Source organism: Schistocerca americana, chromosome 8 (assembly GCF_021461395.2).
Source record: "Schistocerca americana isolate TAMUIC-IGC-003095 chromosome 8, iqSchAmer2.1, whole genome shotgun sequence".
NCBI classification, from domain to species: domain Eukaryota; kingdom Metazoa; phylum Arthropoda; class Insecta; order Orthoptera; family Acrididae; genus Schistocerca; species Schistocerca americana.
The window spans coordinates 125,452,731-125,475,346 of record NC_060126.1 but is presented as its reverse complement, the minus strand read 5'-3'; the positions used below and the strand labels follow the sequence as shown (position 1 = coordinate 125,475,346).

Sequence of the window (22,616 nt, the reverse complement as noted above, 5' to 3'; positions counted from 1 at the left end):
TACGAAAAAGGAGCTGTAGATTAACAAAGGAAAACAGATTGCTTAATTTGGGAACTGTGGGTTACTTCACAGAATATATTATATTTTTACCTGGTGATTTTTTTTTCAGTGTAGTAATATAATCAGTTGGATGGGTAATCTACATCTACATTTATACTCCGCAAGCCACCCAACGGTGTGTGGCGAAGGGCACTTAACGTGCCACTGTCATTACCTACCCTTCCTGTTCCAGTCGCGTATGGTTCGCGGGAAGAACGACTGTCTGAAAGCCTCCGTGCGCGCTCTAATCTCTCTAATTTTACATTCGTGATCTCCTCGGGAGGTATAAGTAGGGGGAAGCAATATATTCGATACCTCATCCAGAAACGCACCCTCTCGAAACCTGGCGAGCAAGCTACACCGCGATGCAGAGCGCCTCTCTTGCAGAGTCTGCCACTTGAGTTTGTTAAACATCTCCGTAACGCTATCACGGTTACCAAATAACCCTGTGACGAAACGCGCCGCTCTTCTTTGGATCTTCTCTATCTCCTCCGTCAACCCGATCTGGTACGGACCCCACACTGATGAGCAATACTCAAGTATAGGTCGAACGAGTGTTTTGTAAGCCACCTCCTTTGTTGATGGACTACTTTTTCTAAGGACTCTCCCAATGAATCTCAACCTGGTACCCGCCTTACCAACAATTAATTTTATATGATCATTCCACTTCAAATCGTTCCGCACGCATACTCCCAGATATTTTACAGAAGTTACAGTGTTTGTTCCGCTATCATATAATCATACAATAAAGCATCCTTCTTTCTATGTATTCGCAATACATTACATTTGTCTATGTTAAGGGTCAGTTGCCACTCCCTGCACCAAGTGCCTATCCGCTGCAGATCTTCCTGCATTTCGCTACAATTTTCTAATGCTGCAACTTCTCTGTATACTACAGCATCATCCGCGAAAAGCCGCATGGAACTTCCGACACTATCTACTAGGTTATTTATATATATATTGTGAAAAGCAACGGTCCCATAACACTCCCCTGTGGCACGCCAGAGGTTACTTTAACGTCTGTAGACGTCTCTCCATTGATAACAACATGCTGTGTTCTGTTTGCTAAAAACTCTTCAATCCAGCCACACAGCTGGTCTGATATTCCGTAGGCTCTTACTTTGTTTATCAGGCGACAGTGCGGAACTGTATCGAACGCCTTCCGGAAGTCAAGAAAAATAGCATCTACCTGGGAGCCTGTATATAATACTTTCTGGGTCTCATGAACAAATAAAGCGAGCTGGGTCTTACACGATCGCTGTTTCCGGAATCCATGTTGATTCCTACATAGTAGATTCTGGATTTCCAAAAACGTCATGATACTCGAGCAATCGCCCAGGTATGTCGTGTGCTATTCGCTATTGTCTTTGTTTCTTCGTGTGGTCCTCTATATACAAACTAAGTGTGCACAAAATAGCTTGGCACCTGCCCATATGGCTGTGTAGGGAAGAAATAATAATAGTGGTGGTGGTTCTGTTACGAGAGACCACAATGCGGTAGCGGAGATGCAGTTCAACAGCTGATGCCTTCTTTCTAGGAGAACTTCAGTCTAAGTTAGCGAGTGTGCAAACGAATATACTAACAGATTACGTCCAGTATGATCAATAATTTAATAAGTCTGTTCTGACTGGAGATGTTGTTGTTGTGGTCTTCAGTCCAGAGACTGGTTTGAAGCAGCTCTCCATGCTACTCTATCCTGTGCAAGGTTCTTCTCCCAGTACCTACTGCAACCTACATCCTTCTGAATCCGTTTAGTGTATTCCTCTCTTGGTCTCCCTCTACGATTTTTACCCTCCACGCTGCCCTCCAATACTAAATTAGTGATCCCTTGATGCCTCAAAATATGCCCTACCAACCGATCCCTTCTTCTAGTCAAGTTGTGCCACAAACTCCTCTTCTCCCCAATTCTATTCAATACCTTCTCATTAGTTATGTGATCTACCCATCTAAACTTCAGCATTCTTCTGCAGCACCACATTTCGAAAGCTTCTTTTCTCTTCTTGTCTAAACAATTTATCGTCCACGTTTTACTTCCATACATGGCTACACTCCATACAAATACTTTCAGAAAAGACTTCCTGAGACTTAAATCTATACTCGATGTTAACAAATTTCTGTTCCTCAGAAACGATTTCCTTGCCATTGCCAGTCTACATTTTATATCCTCTCTACTTCGACCATCATCAGTTATTTTGCTCCCCAAATAGCAAAACTCATTTACTACTTTAAGCGTCTCATTTCCTAATCTAATTACCGCAGCATCACTGGAGTATTGAATAATAAAATCAGCGGAGTAATTGAGACAGCTGCTTCCAAAGGACGAAACGCACAGCTCAGCCTCCAGAAGAGTGGACTCGCCCACCGCTGAGAACGAGGATGCATTTCGGCGTAGGTGCCAAGTTATTTTGCGACACTAGCGACTAATCATAGGGATCCAAACGAACGACCAGCGCTTCATTGGTTCCACGTGTATGGGCAAAGTTTTTAACTTAAGGGCAAACCTATTCTACATCTACATACATGGATACTCTGCAAATCACATTCAAGTGCCTGGCAGAGGGTTAATCGAACCAGCACTGAAGTCTCTGGTCATTTCACACGATCTCCCTCAAATTTACAACGAGAGTTACGGTAAGCACCTGTGCTGTTACTGGCAACATTTCTAAAGGCGCATCGAAACTGCAAAGTGTGTAAGACAAATGAATGAAAAAAGAACTGCATATTAAAAAAGGAAAACTAACAGTATAAGCACACTGAAATAAACCGTCAGTTAAAATTATAATACATTCTGTAAAGTAACCTACAGTTCCCAACAAAAGCGTTTCAAAACAAGTTTAATGAATTACAACTCCTATTTTTTATTTTTTTTGGAAGTATTCGTGGAGATATAGAAATCAATAGTAGTCCTTTAGCCATAGCAGAACTTCTCAAGACAGTGGCGTAATACCGAGTAAAATTGTTGCGATCCGTCGTCCGTGTGTGGCGCTCTTAACGTGGAAGTTAGCATCATATTTCAACATGTCCACTGTTATCGTACCGTATCTACTAGGTTAGTTCTTTGGTGGACAGATATTCGCTGGCCATTGTAGAGTTCAAGCAGTCAGTGGGATACTGAAATTGGTGGAGGCAATTAGAATTTCGAGATCCAGCGTTAGTGGATTATTAGTAAATATAAAACATGTAAGTAATGTGATGAGAGAGAAAATGTTAATGCATTTTAACAGACGGAAATATGGTAGTGAGGAATTGTTAATAAAGAAGTGTTCGTTTTTTAAGTTCCTCAAGAGAGTAAAGGAAAGTAGTGTATGAATGACAAGAAATAATAATTCTTCAATATTTCATCTAAATTTTCGTGTTTTATATGGAGTATTAATATAGAATTAACCAGGAAAAATAGTACTGCAACAATAGTAATGAGATCGAGTGTCAACTGGTATTTCCGAATTTTTGTTTGATAAGCAGTGACTAGATTTAAATAATTTCTTTATTTGAATTACTGAATGTAAACTCACTTAATTTTCGCCATGCTCAAGACCTGCACCGATGCATGGATCTGCTGATGAGCTGTAATAAAGGCGATATCAGGTAACTTAATAAAATATGCCAATTGTCCCAGACGGCGTCGTTTTTCATCATAAATCATAATTCTCTTAATCTGTATGGATGCAGGGTGCGCTTTTCTCAGACCCTTCATAGAATGTCTGAATACTGCAGAGCCTTTCGGGATATAATTATTGTCTTCGTCACATTCAATCATAAATTTTAGGGTGAAGTACGAACCACGGATCTTCGAATTTTTCACACATAGGTGAAAGTCACGTTAAGAGTCAGAAATAATTCTATTGCCGCCAGGACGCTGAGGAGCGGAGCTTCACATTTGAAGAACCTAGATACGTCTGGACCAGTTTGTCAGAGTTGACGCTGACCTTTGGCGTACTAAGCTCGCTCTCTACAGCAGCTTGACCCCTCTGCCAAACTCTCGCTCTCTCCACATATAAGAATTTCTGGTTTTCTTCCATCCTGATTTGTGTGGTGACCAATACCGAAAGTCACGGGACCAGTTCCCAGGAATCCAATACATGGCGATGCGTACTGGAGAGAAGTCAGATTCCGCTGTAATACAAAAAAAAAAACAAAAAAACAGTGAATTGTAGCAGACAAGCAACAGTAATACAGTACGGCTGAGTGTCATATAAAGCACGCGTTCACTCGTTCACAACTGGTATCGCACGCGAAGGAAGGCAGCGTTACATACTGTAGCCTAAGATCGAAAGAAAACCAGTACAGCTGCATGGTTAGCTGACCATCCTCCTGCAAGGGCATCTGGAGAAAGTAGATTGGCCCTGCCAAATATGCTGCCAGTTAGCATTCGACAGCTAGCGAGCTGGACTGGTCCCGTTAGTCGGGTATTGTAGGCACCAAATCTATTGCCACTTTCGCTGCTCGAAGCATTCTGCTTGTCGGATCTCAGTGGACCGTTGCATTAAGAGATTGGTGTAACTTTTATGTCCACGAGTGTGACGGTATGTGATAAAAGTAGTCGAAGGGAAAACATAGGGGAGACACAATAGAAATTCATACGATATGTGAACTTCAGAATTTTCGTGTTCTTCTGTTCCTTTTTTGGTTTGGAGATAGAGACCCTACATTGCATTTTTATTCCGAATTAAATATCGATAAAATTGAAAGAAAAGGAAGAAAGAAACGCCATCTTCTGAAGTTTATACCGAGTTAGTTAACTCACTGCAATCGCGTTCGGGAGGACGACGGTTCACACCCGTGTCCGGCCATCCTGATTTAGGTTTTCCGTAAATTGGAAATTAGTGGTAAGGTCTTATGGGACCAAACTGCTGAGGTCATTGGTCCCTAAGCTTACGCACTACTTAATCTAACTTATACTAACTTACACTAAGGACAACACACACACCCATTCCCGATGGAGGACTCGAACCTCCAACGGGAGGAGCCGCACGGACCGTGACAAGGTGTCTTTCCGTGATTTACTTAAATCACTTAAGGTAAATGTCGGGATGGCTCTTTCGAAAGGTCACGGCCGCTTCATCCTTCCATAATCCGAGCTTGTGCTCCGTCTCTAATGACTTCGCTGTCGACGGAACGTTAAACACTAATCTACTCCTCCTCCGCCTCCTTCTCCACCTCCTCCTGAAGCCTCTTCCTGAAGTTTATACGTGTCGCACGCAATGCAATACGCATCTTAGATAGATTCATTGCCTAATGATGTATTACAGAGCACATAAGGTTTTATTGGAAATTATCCACAATACATTTAGCATACCAATGCATATCTACGTGAAGATATTAATAACTTCTATGAAATAATATAATCGTGATAAACATAAACATTTTAATGATATATCTACTAAAGCAATAGTAAGATTACCATTGTCACTGTACGCACTCGTTACCTTGTACATCCATCTTCGCAACCACATATTCCTCATTTCCCAATATTCTTAGCTGATGTTGTCTCCTTAAATTTCCTTTCCCCAGAACTCTCTATGCCAGAAAACATTTGTTTTGAAAAACTATAAATTCTTTTTATGTCTGCCGTTACATTTATTCTTGTTTTGTCATTACTTTTGTCACTATTAGTGGCAGCAACTGCCACAAGTACTGCCACTTCAGGCACTCAAATCATTTTAATACTATTTGTCATATTAAGACTGTTATTTCCTACGTACCTATGTTATAAATAAGGTACTGTATGTGTGAAACACTGCTCCGGTGTAAGAAAGGGCTTGATGGTCCTAACCTGATCTGGTTTAATAAATAATTAATTAAATAGAACCTCAGCTTTGATGGAATTAAATACTTAGAGTCCGAAAAAGTTCTCAACGTGCAAAACTGTCAACAGTTATTTTAAAAGTCTGGTGCAGAAATTTTTATCCAAAGAACAGAATCAAAACTCCATAATTCAATTATACAGAAAAACTAGACACGTGGATGTCCTTCAACTTAAACGTATCTACGTTGGTTGTTACAATTTCAGCAGAATAATTTCACACATTTTACAATGACACATATTCTCACTAAAAATTGTAGTACTGAGATAAGAAATTGATACTGTGTTATATTAAAAATTTACGTATTTCTTACTAGTTATCAAGAAAAATCATCATCTTCATGCAGATACGCTAAGCTTCATTTTCTCTAAAATGACTTGGTTTTCGGATTTTTCTGGAATATTTCACTTGTGTGCTTTTATATCTTTACTACCATTGCTACTGTTATCGATTACACTGTGCCAAGCTACGTTTGCCTCGACCGCTACGTCTTTTAATGCATTTCTCGTCTTTTATGAGCCAGCCATTCTAATCTTAACGCCTCAGTTTGCAAGAACACGTTTCCTCAAAATACAGAGTCGGATTGCTTTCTTTTAGTCGTCACAAGTACCCATTTAAGCAAAGGAAGACATACAATGCTCATTTTAGTATTCAGTGTTTTCTAGATGGGATAGAGGTTGGCGGGGCGGGGGGGGGGGGGGGCGAGGGGATGAAGCGGGGGGCAAGAGAGTAGTCTGAGGAAGAAATAATGGGTCATTAATTATGAGTGTCTGTACGAATTTTTTATTTTATTCCTAACAACCCATCTCTGACGTTTCTTATACGAAACTGAATGCCGTAAGCTATATTAAATTTATGTGATAACGTGACATAAATTCTCTGCACGATTCAGACTCCTGTCCTGTGCTCATCAATGAGCTAGAGCCGAACAGTTGTGAGAATGCTGCTGCTAATGTAACGGGAGGGACCGGTTCGGACAGATTACTTCTGCGAAGAGACTCCGCGGCCTGACAAGTTTGGCAGGGCCAGATGTCGGAAAAACCTGTCCACCTGGGCTGTAATCGCGTATTTCAATATTTTAGGTTTAAACTTACCGTGTAATTCACACGATTCACTTGCTGCAGGCCCCACTAATAAAAAGGAAAAGATGCCTATCGCTTCGTGTACTTGGGCTTATTTGTTTTACATTATTAAGCTCGAGTACCACATCAAATTATCCTTGTACATCACTTTTCAAACCTCTTCTACAGTAGATTAAAAATTACCCACTCGTCGCCGTACATTTCCCTCGGTTCTCGCATACGATAATCATTTCCTACGCAGCCAACAGCAGCTTCAGCACAAAAAGGGGTACAAAATGCAGCCACCAAAATATTTGATCAACTAGCCACTGACATAAAATGTCTGATAGATAACAAAGTTAAATTTGCAAACGAACTGAAAAAGTTCTCCTTGACAACTCCTCCTGTTCTGTAGAAGAGTTTCTAATTTCGTAATGTGTAAAAGGTATTGGGTAGGAGTTATTAACTCACAACAGAACTAAATTAACAGATAGTAGATGGTTAGCATATTAGAATGTAGCCATATTTATATATCATTGTCTAATATGAATGTAAAATCATTCTTTCCACATCATTATCATTAATAGCAAAATGGCCATGAAACAACTCGATCGCAGAAATATATAAACGCACGCCGAATACGACCAGTTCATCGCACTTCTGAAGAAATAATTACAAGAAAATGTCATTTTATATCTACAGTACATGCTTACACTCTCACAAATAAATGCGTAGCTACAAATCATTTGAATGAATTAGTCACAATGCATATGGATCTATATATTTAGTTAACAAAATAAACATTTTTATTTGCAATAACAGCTACGATTTTATAGCATTCCATAATGATATAGTTTAATGAACGCGTTATACCTGTTCCATAATTTCATTAAAGAGGGGTGATGTTGGTCATAGATAGCGCTTTTATTTAAATATTTGCTTTGTACAATTTACGGCCTTCCGATTGTTTACCACGACACAACAAAAACCTTACGCCTTGGCCCTACGCGAAACTTAATAACCGAACATGATCGGTATTATAATGGCTGTTGCAAAAAAAGAATATTTATGATGAGGAGGAGAGAGGATCCTGGGAGTTAAAACGGTGAGTTCAGTACGGACTTAAAAACGTTCAGTTCTAATAAACAAGTCATTAACTTGTTTCTGAAAGTGGGGGAATATGTTCTTTATTTAAAGTTACGCCCGGCTTAAAAGGAGATGGACATGTGGACACATTGAAGGAATGGTTGAAAATATCTTTTACAATACTGCAGTTAATACAGCAGCTGTCGTACGTATAACCAAACGAACGTAAATCCATCACATTCTACTCCATCGTATTTTATCTACATAAGCAACTTATTGATAGTGTGAGCGGAAATATTCCAGAAAGAGCTTGTTAGCAACACTTTTGAGGTACAGAGCGTGTTGTTCTCCACATTAGGGTCAGTTGTACCAGTTCCTTGGGGAAACAATAATATAGGTTTTTCTTTTACATAAATGTTTGCTGCTATTGCGGACAGCTATTTTCCTCTATTGAGGCTACGTGTTTTTTTTTATTATTATTTTTCCGAGAATCTTCTGATATTAATAAAAATAACGGAAGGTAAGCATTTCGTATTGTTTGACTTAACTGTTGCTGCAAAAAGTTTGTATTAGTTCTGATTTTCGAAAGTTATCACTCTTCTGTGAGTGCAAAAAAGAAAAAAAAAATTAGCTGTGGCAGTTTAATGTCGGTCTACTATGAGGCAGGTTTTCTTTTCCTTTTCACAGTACTCGAGAAACCTCCGCAATTTTCACTGTTTATCAGGCTACGTTGAGAGCGTTAACCGACATGGTTTACCAAGAAACCTACACTCAAATAAATAAAGATTGTCGATATGTATGATCCCAAAGTTTTGCGGACGGAGTTGCTTTTCAAAAAATTCTTCTGTTCCATTTCATAAAATCCTTCGTTTCGGCTATTACTATTAGTGTCTTTTATCACAGTTTGAGTTTGTTATGAAAACCAACGTTTTGGACCCTGCTGCACGCAGATTTCACCAGGGCATGTAATACATGTCAAGCTGGCATTGAGACCTGCAAGGAAAATACTGGTAAACTTGTGGTTCCTTTATCTGCGCCATGGCTATTTGCTACTTACTGAGGAAATCATCACCATTCAGGGCTATCTTTTTCTGTCACGAAACCGTTGACTGCTTAATGTACATCTTCTAAATTTTAAATTTCGATATTTATTGAAAGTTAACATTGTGGTGCCGTTTTAGAGTGACAGAGAAAGGACAATAGGTGTATTTCGACAGAGAGCGGTTAACGAAACTCAATTAGGATCATAGGACGTTTAAAAGCCTTAGACACAGTGAATGATTTTATAAATTCACTCAAAACTAACATGCTAAGTTGTGAAAATTGATTAGAAGAAAAGTTACGATTGTAGGAACAGTAATGAATAAAGCACTATAATGATAAGCAATAATGAACACTGAAATAAGAATTGCCAGTTGAGGTATACTAGTAGCCAATCAAGTGTGTGGCTTCAACCCGTGTCGCACTGTGCTCAGAACGGAAGGCTCTACTACCAGATGCCCTGCGTTGCCCACTACAAAACTTTGTACTTATGTGAAGATACTTTCTTTCCCCAAAGTTCATCACTCGTAGGGCAAATTTCTCCAGTGTTACAAGCTTACCATTTCATATTTTCGGGAAACAGTGTGTTTGTAACTAAACAAAATAGCGACCTCCTGTAAGTCATAGCAAGTAAAAGCGCTTTTAGGACACATCTAACATATGTAATTTCTTTTCCAGAACGTGGCTCCTGTTAACTGAAGCTCATGCTGGTCAAGTCTGCTGAAGGTATGTATTTTGTTATTAGTTACTGACTTTTAATCATTTTCATAATAATACATTGTGGTGCAAAAGCCATGGAATGGCGATGCAAATATACCTATGGCGGCAACATCGCGCACACAAAGTATAAAAGGGGAGTGTGTTGGCGGAGCTGTCATTTGTACTCAGATGATTCATGTCAAAAGGTTTCTAACGTGATTCTGTCGGTGTCAAGAGTGCGCCGAGAATACCAAATTTCAGGCATTGCTTCTCACTACAGACAGCACAAGTGGTCGATGGCCTTCGCTTGACGACCAAGACTAAGAGACAAGGAACACAGGGTGAAATAACCGCAGAAATCAGTGTGGGATGTACGACGAACGTATCCCTTTGGACAAGCGGAGAAATTTGGCGTCCATGAGCTATGACAGCAGTCGACCGACGCGAGTGCCTTTGCTGACAGCATGACACTACCAGCAGCACCTGTCCTGGGCTCGTGACCATATGTTGGACTGCCGACGACTCCAAAACCGTGGCCTGGTCAGATGAGTCCATATTACAGTTGGTAAGTCCTCATGGTAGGGTTCGATGCGTCGCAGACTCCATGATGACATGGACCCAAGTTGTCAACGCGGAACTGGGGAAGCAAGTGGTGGCTCCATAATGGTGTGGACTGTGTGTACGTAAGATGGACTGGGTCCTCTGGTCCAGTTGAACCGATCATTGACTGGAAATCGTTAGGTTCAGGAACCTGAAGCCATTTGCAGCCATTCATGGACTTCACGCTCAGAAACAACGATGGAATTATTATCAATGACACTGCACCATGTCAGCGTCCTACAATTGTTCGCGATCCGTTTGGGGAAATTCTGGACAATTCGAGCGAAAGTTCTGGCCACCCAGATCACCCGAAATGAATGCCTTCGAACATTTATGGGACATAATCGAGAGATCAGTTCGTGCACAAATTCTACGCCTGCAACACTCTCGCAATTATGGACGGCTGTAGAGACGGCATGGTTCAGTATTTCTGCCGGGGACTGCCAACGACTTGTTGAGTCCATGCCACATCTAGCTGCTGCACTACAACAAGCAAAAGGAGCTCCGACATGATATTTGGTGGCATCCTATGAATTCTGTCATCCCAGTGTAAGTCAATACCTTTTGTTGTGTTTCGTACACCTTTTCTTTCAACCTAGCTTTAGCATCCGAAATTCGCATATGACTGTATCTCCGGATTCGGGTGAAATAGTAAAAGCGAAGTTGACTGTATTCGAGATGAATATAGACAGGATTTATTCTGCTAGCACAGAAAGAGAAATGGTCAGTCGTAGTTCATAATCAAATTGACTTTCGTTGATCGAACAGCCCATTAGTAAGCTGCCGCTTCATAGTGTCCCGCAGGCACAATACCTCAGCGATTATCAGTCCTGAAGAACAGACTACCTCGGGGATGACAGTCGACTTAGTTCCTTCCCCTGCCGGCCGCTCCACACCCTTTCTGCAGGTGAGGGCACGAGCCAGCTTAACCTAACCTAACCTAACCCCAAGCGGTTTACGCGTAAGCCCGGCGCGGTACCTCGCTGTGGCAATTCGTTCGCCCGGGCAGCCTTAATTAGATACAATGCAGGTTCCCAAGCGTTCCAAATATTCTTTAGCGCTCCTGACGATGGCGACAAGCGCGATCACCAAAATATTATGTTCGAAGGACACTATGAACCGGCAATACACCCGTGAATTATTCAGTCAGCTAATATACTGGGAAAAAACTACACTCCTGGAAATTGAAATAAGAGCACCGTGAATTCATTGTCCCAGGAAGGGGAAACTTTATTGACACATTCCTGGGGTCAGATACATCACATGATCACACTGACAGAACCACAGGCACATAGACACAGGCAACAGAGCATGCACAATGTCGGCACTAGTACAGTGTATATCCACCTTTCGCAGCAATGCAGGCTGCTATTCTTCCATGGAGACGATCGTAGAGATGCTGGATGTAGTCCTGTGGAACGGCTTGCCATGCCATTTCCACCTGGCGCCTCAGTTGGACCAGCGTTCGTGCTGGACGTGCAGACCGCGTGAGACGACGCTTCATCCAGTCCCAAACATGCCCAATGGGTGACAGATCCGGAGATCTTGCTGGCCAGGGTAGTTGACTTACACCTTCTAGAGCACGTTGGGTGGCACGGGATACATGCGGACGTGCATTGTCCTGTTGGAACAGCAAGTTCCCTTGCCGGTCTAGGAATGGTAGAACGATGGGTTCGATGACGGTTTGGATGTACCGTGCACTATTCAGTGTCCCCTCGACGATCACCAGTGGTGTACGGCCAGTGTAGGAGATCGCTCCCCACACCATGGTGCCGGGTGTTGGCCCTGTGTGCCTCGGTCGTATGCAGTCCTGATTGTGGCGCTCACCTGCACGGCGCCAAACACTCATACGACCATCATTGGCACCAAGGCAGAAGCGACTCTCATCGCTGAAGACGACACGTCTCCATTCGTCCCTCCATTCACGCCTGTCGCGACACCACTGGAGGCGGGCTGCACGATGTTGGGGCGTGAGCGGAAGACGGCCTAACGGTGTGCGGGACCGTAGCCCAGCTTCATGGAGACGGTTGCGAATGGTCCTCGCCGATACCCCAGGAGCAACAGTGTCCCTAATTTGCTGGGAAGTGGCGGTGCGGTCCCCTACGGCACTGCGTAGGATCCTACGGTCTTGGCGTGCATCCGTGCGTCACTGCGGTCCGTTCCCAGGTCGACGGGCACGTGCACCTTCCGCCGACCACTGGCGACAACATCGATGTACTGTGGAGACCTCACGCCCCACGTGTTGAGCAATTCGGCGGTACGTCCACCCGGCCTCCCGCATGCCCACTATACGCCTTCGCTCAAAGTCCGTCAACTGCACATACGGTTCACGTCCACGCTGTCGCGGCATGCTACCAGTGTTAAAGACTGCGATGGAGCTCCGTATGCCACGGCAAACTGGCTGACACTGACGGCGGCGGTGCACAAATGCTGCGCAGCTAGCGCCATTCGACGGCCAACACCGCGGTTCCTGGTGTGTCCGCTGTGCCGTGCGTGTGACCATTGCTTGTACAGCCCTCTCGCAGTGTCCGGAGCAAGTATGGTGGGTCTGACACACCGGTGTCAATGTGTTCTTTTTTCCATTTCCAGGAGTGTATTTTCATGTTTTCTCCATGGAATGCAAAACCTAAAGTTGATGAAATATGTCGTGTTTGCGTTGTACTGTTATACAACATATACAATGTTATGATTTTACTTACTGAATTCTACAATTAATTCAGCCCAAATATCCACAGTAGCATAAAAGTGTTTCCCTGATACAGTTCCATAAAGTTGGCTGATTGCGCGCTTACTAATTAAATGCTTGCTTGATTGGGTAGCACTATAACGGAAATGTGGCAACACAACTATAAATAACGAACAGTACATTTTAATACAAACAAATGGTCCCACCACGAAGGAATTATCCGACTGAGATGGAAATCGGTAGATGTGGTGTTCATGTACAGCCAAATAAATTATTATAATTTTGGAAAAATTAGATAATTTATTCAAAAGAAAGATCTTAACAAATTGAGCAAACCAATGACGCATTGGTTTGTCCATCTATCGCCCTTACATAGGCTGCTATTTGGCTTGGGACCGATTGTCAGAGTTGTTGGATGTACGGCTGTGCTCCATAGGGATGTAGTGCCATATTCTGTTCAATAAACGCATTACATCATCAAAATCCCGAGATGGTTGGAGGCCCCTGCCGATAATGCTCCGAAGGTCCTCAGTTGGGGAGAGACCCGGCGACCTTGCTGGCCAAGGTCAAGCACGGAGATAAGCAGTAGAAACTCTCGCCGTGTGCGGGCGGGCATTATCTTGCTGAAATGTAAGCCGAGAATTGATTGTCAGTGAACGACGCAACTGGGCTTAGAATATCGTCGACGTAAAGCTTTGCTGTAAGCGTACTGCAAGATGACAAGCAAAGGCACCCTGCCATGAGAATGAATGGCACCACAAACCATCACTCCTAGTTGCAGGGCCGAATAGCGGGCCACCACCACCACCACCACCAGCACCACCAGCACCACCACCACCACTGCCCGGCGCGTCTCCAGGCATGTGTTGAACCCTTGAACCTACAGACTCATCGACTGGAATAGAACTGAGCCCCGATGAGCAACGACGACGTGTCTGAACGTGCCTCAGATAGTGACGGCATAACACCCTGGCTGTTGCCTGCCATACGGCCCGACAACCAGGGGTGGTACTCTAGGATGGCATTTCTTTTCATAGCAGGACTCCTCTGGTTGTCATCTGTGGCACCACTACACCACAGCGGTATGTCGACTATATACTATGCCCCGTTTTTTGGCCTTCGTGGAAAGTCATCGTGGGCTTACATTTCAGTAGGATAATGCCCTCCCGCACATAGCGAGAGCAAGGTCTCCGGATCTCTCCTAACTGGGAATGTTGGTACTTTGACGATCTAACGCGCCAATGGGACAGTATTTGGCACGATATCTCTCAGGAAGACAACCAACGACACTATCAGGCCGAATGACTACTTTCACAAAGGCAAGAGGTGGACCAATGTGTTATCGACATGCTCAATTTGTATAGCACTTTCTCTTGATTAAATCATCAATTTTTCTGAAACTATAATCTTTTGTTTGTCTGTATATGCTCATCAGATCTGTCAATTTCCATCCCATACGGATAATTCCTTCTTGGTACGTTAATTTCTTTTAGATTGTATTTATTAAGAGTATGTCGCAAAAGGGTGGTTTGTCTTTGTTAGAGTTTATGTGTACCAGTTGATATCCTAAACCGAATACAATAATATCTAGATAACTATCCTGTCTCTTGGCTGCCTATGATATTGTCATTATAACTGAGCTTAATGTACAGATACTTTGTTAATGCTAATAGTTCTCTGTAAATACTGAGCTGTCTGCAAGCGCTGAACTGAACTGCATAGCTGCTGGTTCAGAGCTGCCTAGGTGTTTGTGGTGTGTCGTGTTTTGTCTCTTTCGGCAGAAGAATTTCCATGTCCGCTAGTACGAGATAGAAAAAATGTACATTCATGATTTTGAAGCAGCTAAGAAACGACGGAAAAAATTACGGAAACAATGTGTTCTACAGCTGGAAGCTCTCCCTTTCGATCCTACCCACATTATCGGCGAACGAGCACGACGCACAGATAGACATGATGCAGAAGCTGCTGTGAGGAACCGAGAGGCGCCAGACAAGTGGTTGTATACATGTGGTATCGGCTTCTCGCAGTACTTGCTGTGTATCCTTAAGATTCATACTCAAAACACATCAGGTATTAGGAAGAACAGGAATGCAGCAATCAGTCGTAATGCCATAGGATTTTACTATTCTTGCATATCCACATTTCTTCAGTGCACTAGAGATGGGTGTTTTCAGCTGAACTCTAAATATGCAAGAATAATAAAAACAAACGGAACTGCGACTGATTGCTGTATTCCTGTCCTCCCTTACAAAAATACTCAGTCTTGTGCACAATAGTTCGCATGGAATCAAGGTGGGGGATTTAACAAATGTTATGCGGCAGTGGCGAATGTGTAATCCGCGAAAAAGAAGTTAAGGGGCTCCGGAAAGACTCAAAATCATGAAAAGTTCAATTTTTACTTTTTTGCGATTTCTGAATCTGCAGACTATTACCTTTCAATAGATATATAATTTATTCAATTCCGAAGACTACAGCTATTTTTAAATTTTTTTTGAAATGTGTTCTACATGGGCGTGACCCACTGTGGTGCTGTTAAACTGCTGTCAAATGGTGTTATTATTAACGTCCGTGTTCATCAGGTACATTTTAGTGATGTGAGATTAAGTATGTGTTGTGGCTAACCTGTGATGGTTCAATATATATCGCTGGGGTGATTGTCGATTGTTTCATGTTTATTTACTCTGTCGTTATCTCGAAAATATTCGTAATTAATTCTGTTTCTTGAATCTCTGTTTTGTTGAAGTATAATAATGAGTAAAAGTAAAGTTATTAGAAATCCTCTGAAGGCTTTTAAGAAAAGGAGAAATGTTGGAAAGCCAAAGGTATGTGTTATTACTGTAAACAATAAAGACGATAACCAAGTGAGTGAACCTAACCTCTCAAGTACACCTGCCCATAGCAGTCAAAGTGGGAAAGAAAATACTTCAAAGAAGAAGCTTGGTTCAATGTGTGAAAACTATGAATGTTTTATGGGCGAATCGGATGTGAATGAAATATTTGATATGTCGGTTCTCAAAGGAATTTTTTCAAATTGTGTAAGATGTATTCATTGTAGTGAAGTTGGTCTGGAATTCTCCATAATAAAGCACGTAGGACTTGCTAGTGAAATACAACTGAAATGTGATAAGTGTTCATACAAGACCACCTTTTGGAACAGTGTTGCAGTAACTGCAACTGAAGAAAATGGTAGCAAAATCTACGAACACAACAACGAGCGATGCTTGCTTTAGACAAGGAACGCCTTCGGGCTGCAGACAGGGCTGTAAAGAGTCTAGAAATACAAGCAAGAATAAACAGGAGGAGGAACAAGAGGAAGCTGGAGGAGGAGTTTGCAGAGGATGAAGATAATCCATCCTATGGACCTGGAATGCACTAAAAAGTTAATCCAATCTTTGTCGCTCGATTCCCAAAACTTTTATTTTCTCATACTAATTACATGTTTTCTAAGGATCTTCCAAACATATTTGTTTCAAACTTTCAGTAAATGTTACACAGTACCTTCTGCATAATTTAACACAGCCTTTTTCCAAAAAACTGTATATTTTTGAATATATAAATAAAAAATTGCAAAAAAATGTTGTGAATTTTCATTACAATTGAAAAAAAATCATCTTTAATAACTGCACTAAAATTTTGTAAAATCCCTGTATGAAGTTGTAGCCCATATTCCAATAAATAATCTGTAAAAAGTTCAACTTCCTACCTCAAATACTTTCTGAGGAAAGATGTAATTTATAAGCGTTATTTTAACATTGCAAGTATAGGGGGTTCTGGAGCCCCTTAACTGAAATTTCCAAAGAGGCTAAAACCGCGTGCCGAATAAAACCTTATCACTTGCTACATCTACATACATAACTCTGCCAGCCCCATACGGTGTGAGGCGGAGGGTAACCTGTACCACTATTAGTCGTTTCCTTTTCTGATCCACTCCCAGATCAAGGGAACACTTCTATACGAGCCCTAATTTCTCGTACCTTATCTTCGTGGTTCTTACGCGCAGCCGGCCGCGGTGGTCTCGCGGTTCTAGGCGTGCAGTCCGGAACCGTGTGACTGCTACGGTCGCAGGTTCGAATCCTGCCTCGGGCATGGATGTGTGTGATGTCCTTAGGTTAGTTAGGTTTAAGTAGTTCTAAGTTCTAGGGGACTGATAACCACAGCAGTTGAGTCCCATAGTGCTCAGAGCCATTTGAACCATTTTCTTACGCGCATTGTGTGTTGGCTACAGTAGGATCGTTGAGCAGTTAGCTCCAAATGCCGGTTCTGTAAATTTTCTCTGCCGTGTTCCTCGAAAATAACGTTACCTTTCCTCCAGGGATTCCCAATGGAGTTCCCGAAGCATCTCCGTAACATCTGGGCGTTGTTCTGACCTACTAGTACCATATCGAGCAGCCTGCCTCTGAGTTGCTTCGATGTCTTCCTTTAATCAGACGTGCTGCTGATCCCGAACACTTGAGCAGTACTCAAGAACAGGTCGCACTAGCGTTCTGCGACACTACGGCCAGATACTTAAACGACGCGACTGTGTCGACCAGGACACTACTGATGCTGCGTCGGAACATTAAGGTTTTGTTTTTCCAACTCATCCGCATTAACCTACATATCTTTGTATATCAGCATTTAACCGAGATACTTGCATAACTATTCAGTTTCGCTGTGCACCTTGAATATGTGTCAATACTGGCGTAAAGCCATTAGCACGCCTCTTCAAACGGAAATTCCGAAGCTATTCTCTAAAGACTTTGGCTTTTCACAGACTTGATTCAGCCTCTACTAATCTCTAACATGATACTTCAAGTGAATAAAAAACCTGTAACCACCAAATCCAACGACAAATAAGGTACTGCTGGAAAATCGACAGAATAAAGAGGAAAGTCGGTTAAAACTGGGTACCCAACGGGAGATAACCAGTTATCATGACCGCTTGAAGATGGACGCAATTCAGCTTGTCGAAATAACGTACTTTCTGCATTACGACAACTGTCTGAAAACCGGAGAACATTTCAGAATCATCACCATCAAGCTTGCAATGTTTAATTTGCTGATAGCTCTCCCAGATTCCGCAAACCCTGCGTCCTGTTGAGTCGTAAATCTTACTGTCCTCTGGTTTACCGATAATCCACCGTGGCTTACCGTGTTTTCCAACAACAACAGATGGGTCTGGCCACCCCCGACCGGCAGCCACCTCAGGGCTTTTGGAGGATTGCTTGGAGGGTCATTACCAAGCGATGTGGTATGGTGGTAAGAAACTGGACTCGTATTCAATAGGACGGCGCTTCACATCTAGGTTTTCCATTATGTCCATGACTGTTCCAAGGAAGGAAGGAAGGAAGATTGGGTCTGATCTCCCGTCGACAGCGAGGTCATTGGAGACGTAGCACAAGCCCGGATTGTGTCAAGGATGGGGATGGAAATCGGCCGTGCCCTTTGAAAGTAACCACTCCGACATTTCCCTGGAGCAACATAAAGATATCGTGGATGGCTGGACGCGGGTTTGAACCATCGTCCTCCCATCCTTGTAAAGACACAGCTGATTTTGTTTCCCAGTACGAGCTAATAACTTCGTCTTGATGAGTTGTTGAACCAGACTCTCTCCTTGTTTTCAGTCATTATCTGCCAGGGATTTGGCTACCCTCCTACAGAACATCACACAGAGCATCAAGCTTGGGATTTTTTAACAAAAGGCGTCATTTCTGTTCGTATCCCATTAAACAATGTAACCGAAACAAATGGTTGTACATTATATTTCGAAATTTGTGGTAAGGTCTTATGGAACCAAACTGCAGAGGTCGTCGGTCCCTAAGCTTACACGCAACTTAATCTAACTTAAAGTAACTTACACTATAGAGAACACACACACACCCAGGCCCGAGGGAGGACTCGAAATTCCGACGGGGGGAGCAACAAGGACCGTGAAAAGCACCCAAGACAGTGCGGCTACCCCGCCCTGCTGTACATTATAATCCATGCTTTTATTATACTGATGATTTCTGATAACGTAATCACTGTATCAATGTAAAAGCTGAAATTAATGAGTTAATACTGGATGCTGTTACACCATAACTTTCCTTTTTTTGCACAGATGACTTTTTAGTGTCTCTAGAACGTCCATCGATCTTGTCACATCGCACTGTCGACTTCTGAACGCAGAATGAGCAAGTAAAGATGCCTAAAACGGTAGTCTCCCACCAAGTGCGAAGTGCGTGCTCTCGTCTGATGCTGAGGGGTTCCACCCGATTTCATGCAGCCCACATAACGTAACTATCATGCACAACAGCGAAGTGCGACAGTGTTGCATGAACTTTGAAGCATGACGTACAGACGTTGATGGTGCGGCGGCCTGAGAAGGAGTCGAGTGTCAATGAATGATCTCGTTCAGCGACTGGAGGAAATCGTCTACGAAAAGTAATTCAGGACAAGCGAAGAGCAATGTTGTCGTCAGGGGTTGTCGTTCTTCGTGACAAAGCCTGGCCATACACTGCAGCTGCAACAAAGAAGCTCCTGCAGTCTTTTCGATGGGAAGTATATGGTCGCCAACCATACAGGACAGACTTCACTCCTTCTGATTTTCATCTCTTTGCACACATGAAATGGAGAGTAACAGGACAGCACTTGGCACAAACAACGAGCTGCAGACCAGGATAGAGAACTGGCGGAAAGCACAGGCGGTTGCCTTGTATGACCAGAGTACTGAAAAGTTGGTACAACGCTACGGTAAATGGCCTGAGAAGAAACATTAACAACTTTGTCTCATATTTTAAGGAGAAAAAGGCACACTTGCAAGATACTATGCCCCGCAACAGATCCCGCGCGAACATTTGGGCCGTACGTTTGACACTAAGCACTTATGATCTTAAGAGTGTGTAACTTTTAAAATTTCGAGCGCACCGTTTGTTTGTCACTCTCTCCGCCCCATTACGGTCGCCTAGCGCCTGAGCGCCAAGTACTGTACAGTGGAGCGACAACAAGAGCCCACCTACTCGCGGGCTACTGAAAGCGTGTTATCAAATCTTGTTCGAGAACGCACGTTATTCTACGCGAACATTTTCGATATAAGTACACAATATATCAACCACATGCACATATACGTTTAATGTAGTTTTAAGATTACTCTCGTCTATAATACGCATCAAAATCAAAATTAATAAAACAAGTAACTGACGAATTATTATGGTATGTAATCTTCTCAGTGATGTCGAAGAATAACTTATCTGCTACAAATGTACTTCATTTTTAACAGTCCCAGCTTCAAACCACAAAGAAAATAACGCAGAACAGCGATGTCAATAAATAACTCTTTAATGACACACTCATTCGTTTCATTCAGTCACACTGCATTTGTGAATCGTAACTTAAAAATGTTCAAAGGAAATAGATCTCTGGCACAAGCCAAGATTAGAAACTGCGCACCTAAACACAATGAACAAAGTATGTGACCAATGTCAAAATAGTGTTTCACGAACTCCACTATACAACACCTCGCTCTCGAGCATTAGGCTACTAGGCGGAACGAGTGACAAACAGTCGGTGCTCGCGAAGTTTAAATACTGTACCTCTTGGAGGACGTAACTGCGTGCTATCAGAATTATGGTGCAAATTCTATCGCGTAAACGACTGCTGGAACTGACTTTTTTCCTCCTTAAAGTACGAGGTCAAGTTGGTGACGTTTCCTTGTAAGTCAGAGCGACGACTATGTAGAGATGTAGCTGGAAGATGTCGCTAAATCTTGCAAATAAAACAATTTTGATTTTCACTGTGGTTTCCATTTCGTGACTGATCGGACCTTGAAAAAAAAATAGCCCTCATATTATGCGGTGATCTTACTCGAGCGCTGAACAGAGAAAGATTTTCTTACTGTTCGCAACTGCTGGATAGGAAATGGTCCAGCAAACGTGTGTGCAGTTCTGAACGATACCCACTGATATCAGGGACCAAAAAGTTATTAAATGACATTATATCAAAGAGAAAGGCTTATGTCCCGACAAGAGTGACTGTTGTCCTATTTCGTATCAAGCCATATTTTCACCATCTCAAATCTAGTGGATCAATCCTGTACAATATAAATATAAATCTCAATGAGCAAAAAGAAACATTACTCCGAAGGAATTTAGACTTTAACTTCCTAGCGACAAAAAAAACATTTCAAACGGAAAACAACCTCAAATGAACAACGTCTGAATGCAATCAGCCATTGTCTATTACGTACTTTATAGCATGTAGACGCAGAATCAATGAAAACCTAGCAAATAGGGAATAAAAGGCTCACTGGGGACCTCATCACGGAAATTGTCATCCGCTAAAAAAGTAAATGAAAACAAAAAATATCAGCACATTAACGTTCCCGCTATGTCCTTACGTCGAATTTCAGTCAGAATCAGTCGCTGGACACTGCCCCACAGTTATCAACGTAGCCTCTCGTTTACGTGTCTTACTTAGAAATTGTAAAAACTTTCGTTTGCAAACACTGCAGGTTGCAAACGGCCAGCGTAAAGGCAATCATTGGAAAGTGAGAGGGATGCGCGTCATCAGAATGTTAAGGAGCGAATACGTGCCTATTACTCGCCACCTCCTGAAAGTAAAAGTCAGCATCAGAGAAAACTATAGTTGTACCCGTCTCGCGGGGAACCTGTTTTGTGCAAGGGGTCAAAAGCGTGCCAAACCTGCCACTGTAACGTTAATTCCAAAACACGAAGCCTCTTCAGGTTTCTGTTACGTAACTCTGAGACAGGATGGGAACGTGTGGCTAAAGGTGGCTCATACCCGTCGACATTTCTGTCTAATACCAGAGGTGTTACTCGCTGCTACAGAAAGGTGATGTCGGCTGCTAAATGTCACCGCAACGTGCGTTAAGTAATAGGAGGAGGCGGAAAAAGCCAAATGGGTTTTTAACAGCCACGATGACAGTCAACGTGTTGGCAGCTGTCAAGTTCGTCATGAAAGTGGTTATAAATTCTTTAGGTAATGAAAATCAGCTACGAAAGGTGCTTATTGGTGCTAAGAGGCAAAGTGAGAACCTGAAAATTATGAAACAAGAATGTTCCTGAAATTGAAAAAGCGGCCGCTGTAGATAGATGGTTTAAAACTTTTTTTTAATATTTTGCGTGGCGCAATGTATGTTGACGACTCGAGCGAAAAATCCCAAATTTGCTTTAATCAAACCAAATAATTTTTATCTGTAACTTGTCGATAGTGTAACCGCTGTCAATGAATTGCGTATGTGCAAAACGCTTAGTAACAACGTCGTTTCGAGGCAACGGTCTCTCTTGACGGTGGATGAATCAGTTCGAAGGTAGGAGGAAGGCAATGTTATACCACCTCCAAAACGAGCATGCTCAGCAAAGCACTGCTGTGTTCAAACCTACTTTCTGTATTATGCTTTCAGTCTTTCAAAAAGCAAGTGTCCGTTCGCTAGTCCTCAACTGATCAAGGTTCGATTCCCGGCGAGGTCAGGGATTTTCTCTGCCTCGTGATGACTGGGTGTTGTGTGCTGTCCTTAGGTTAGATAGGTCTAAGTAGTTCTAAGTTCTAGGGGACTGATGACCTTCGCTGTTAAGTCCCATAGTGCTCAGAGCCATTTGAACTGATCAAGTACGTATAAGATAC

At 42.5% G+C, this 22,616-nt stretch overlaps 1 long non-coding RNA gene across 1 annotated transcript in view; it reads left to right on the top strand.

The window, feature by feature from the left end:
- The window catches only part of LOC124545000, a 371,391-nt gene that overhangs the window by 184,403 nt on the left and 164,372 nt on the right, over window positions 1-22,616 (top strand). Inside the window, exon 2 of the long non-coding RNA XR_006967583.1 lies at window positions 9,710-9,757. This is a non-coding gene — a long non-coding RNA (uncharacterized LOC124545000). The remainder of the gene's footprint in view (window positions 1-9,709; window positions 9,758-22,616) is intronic.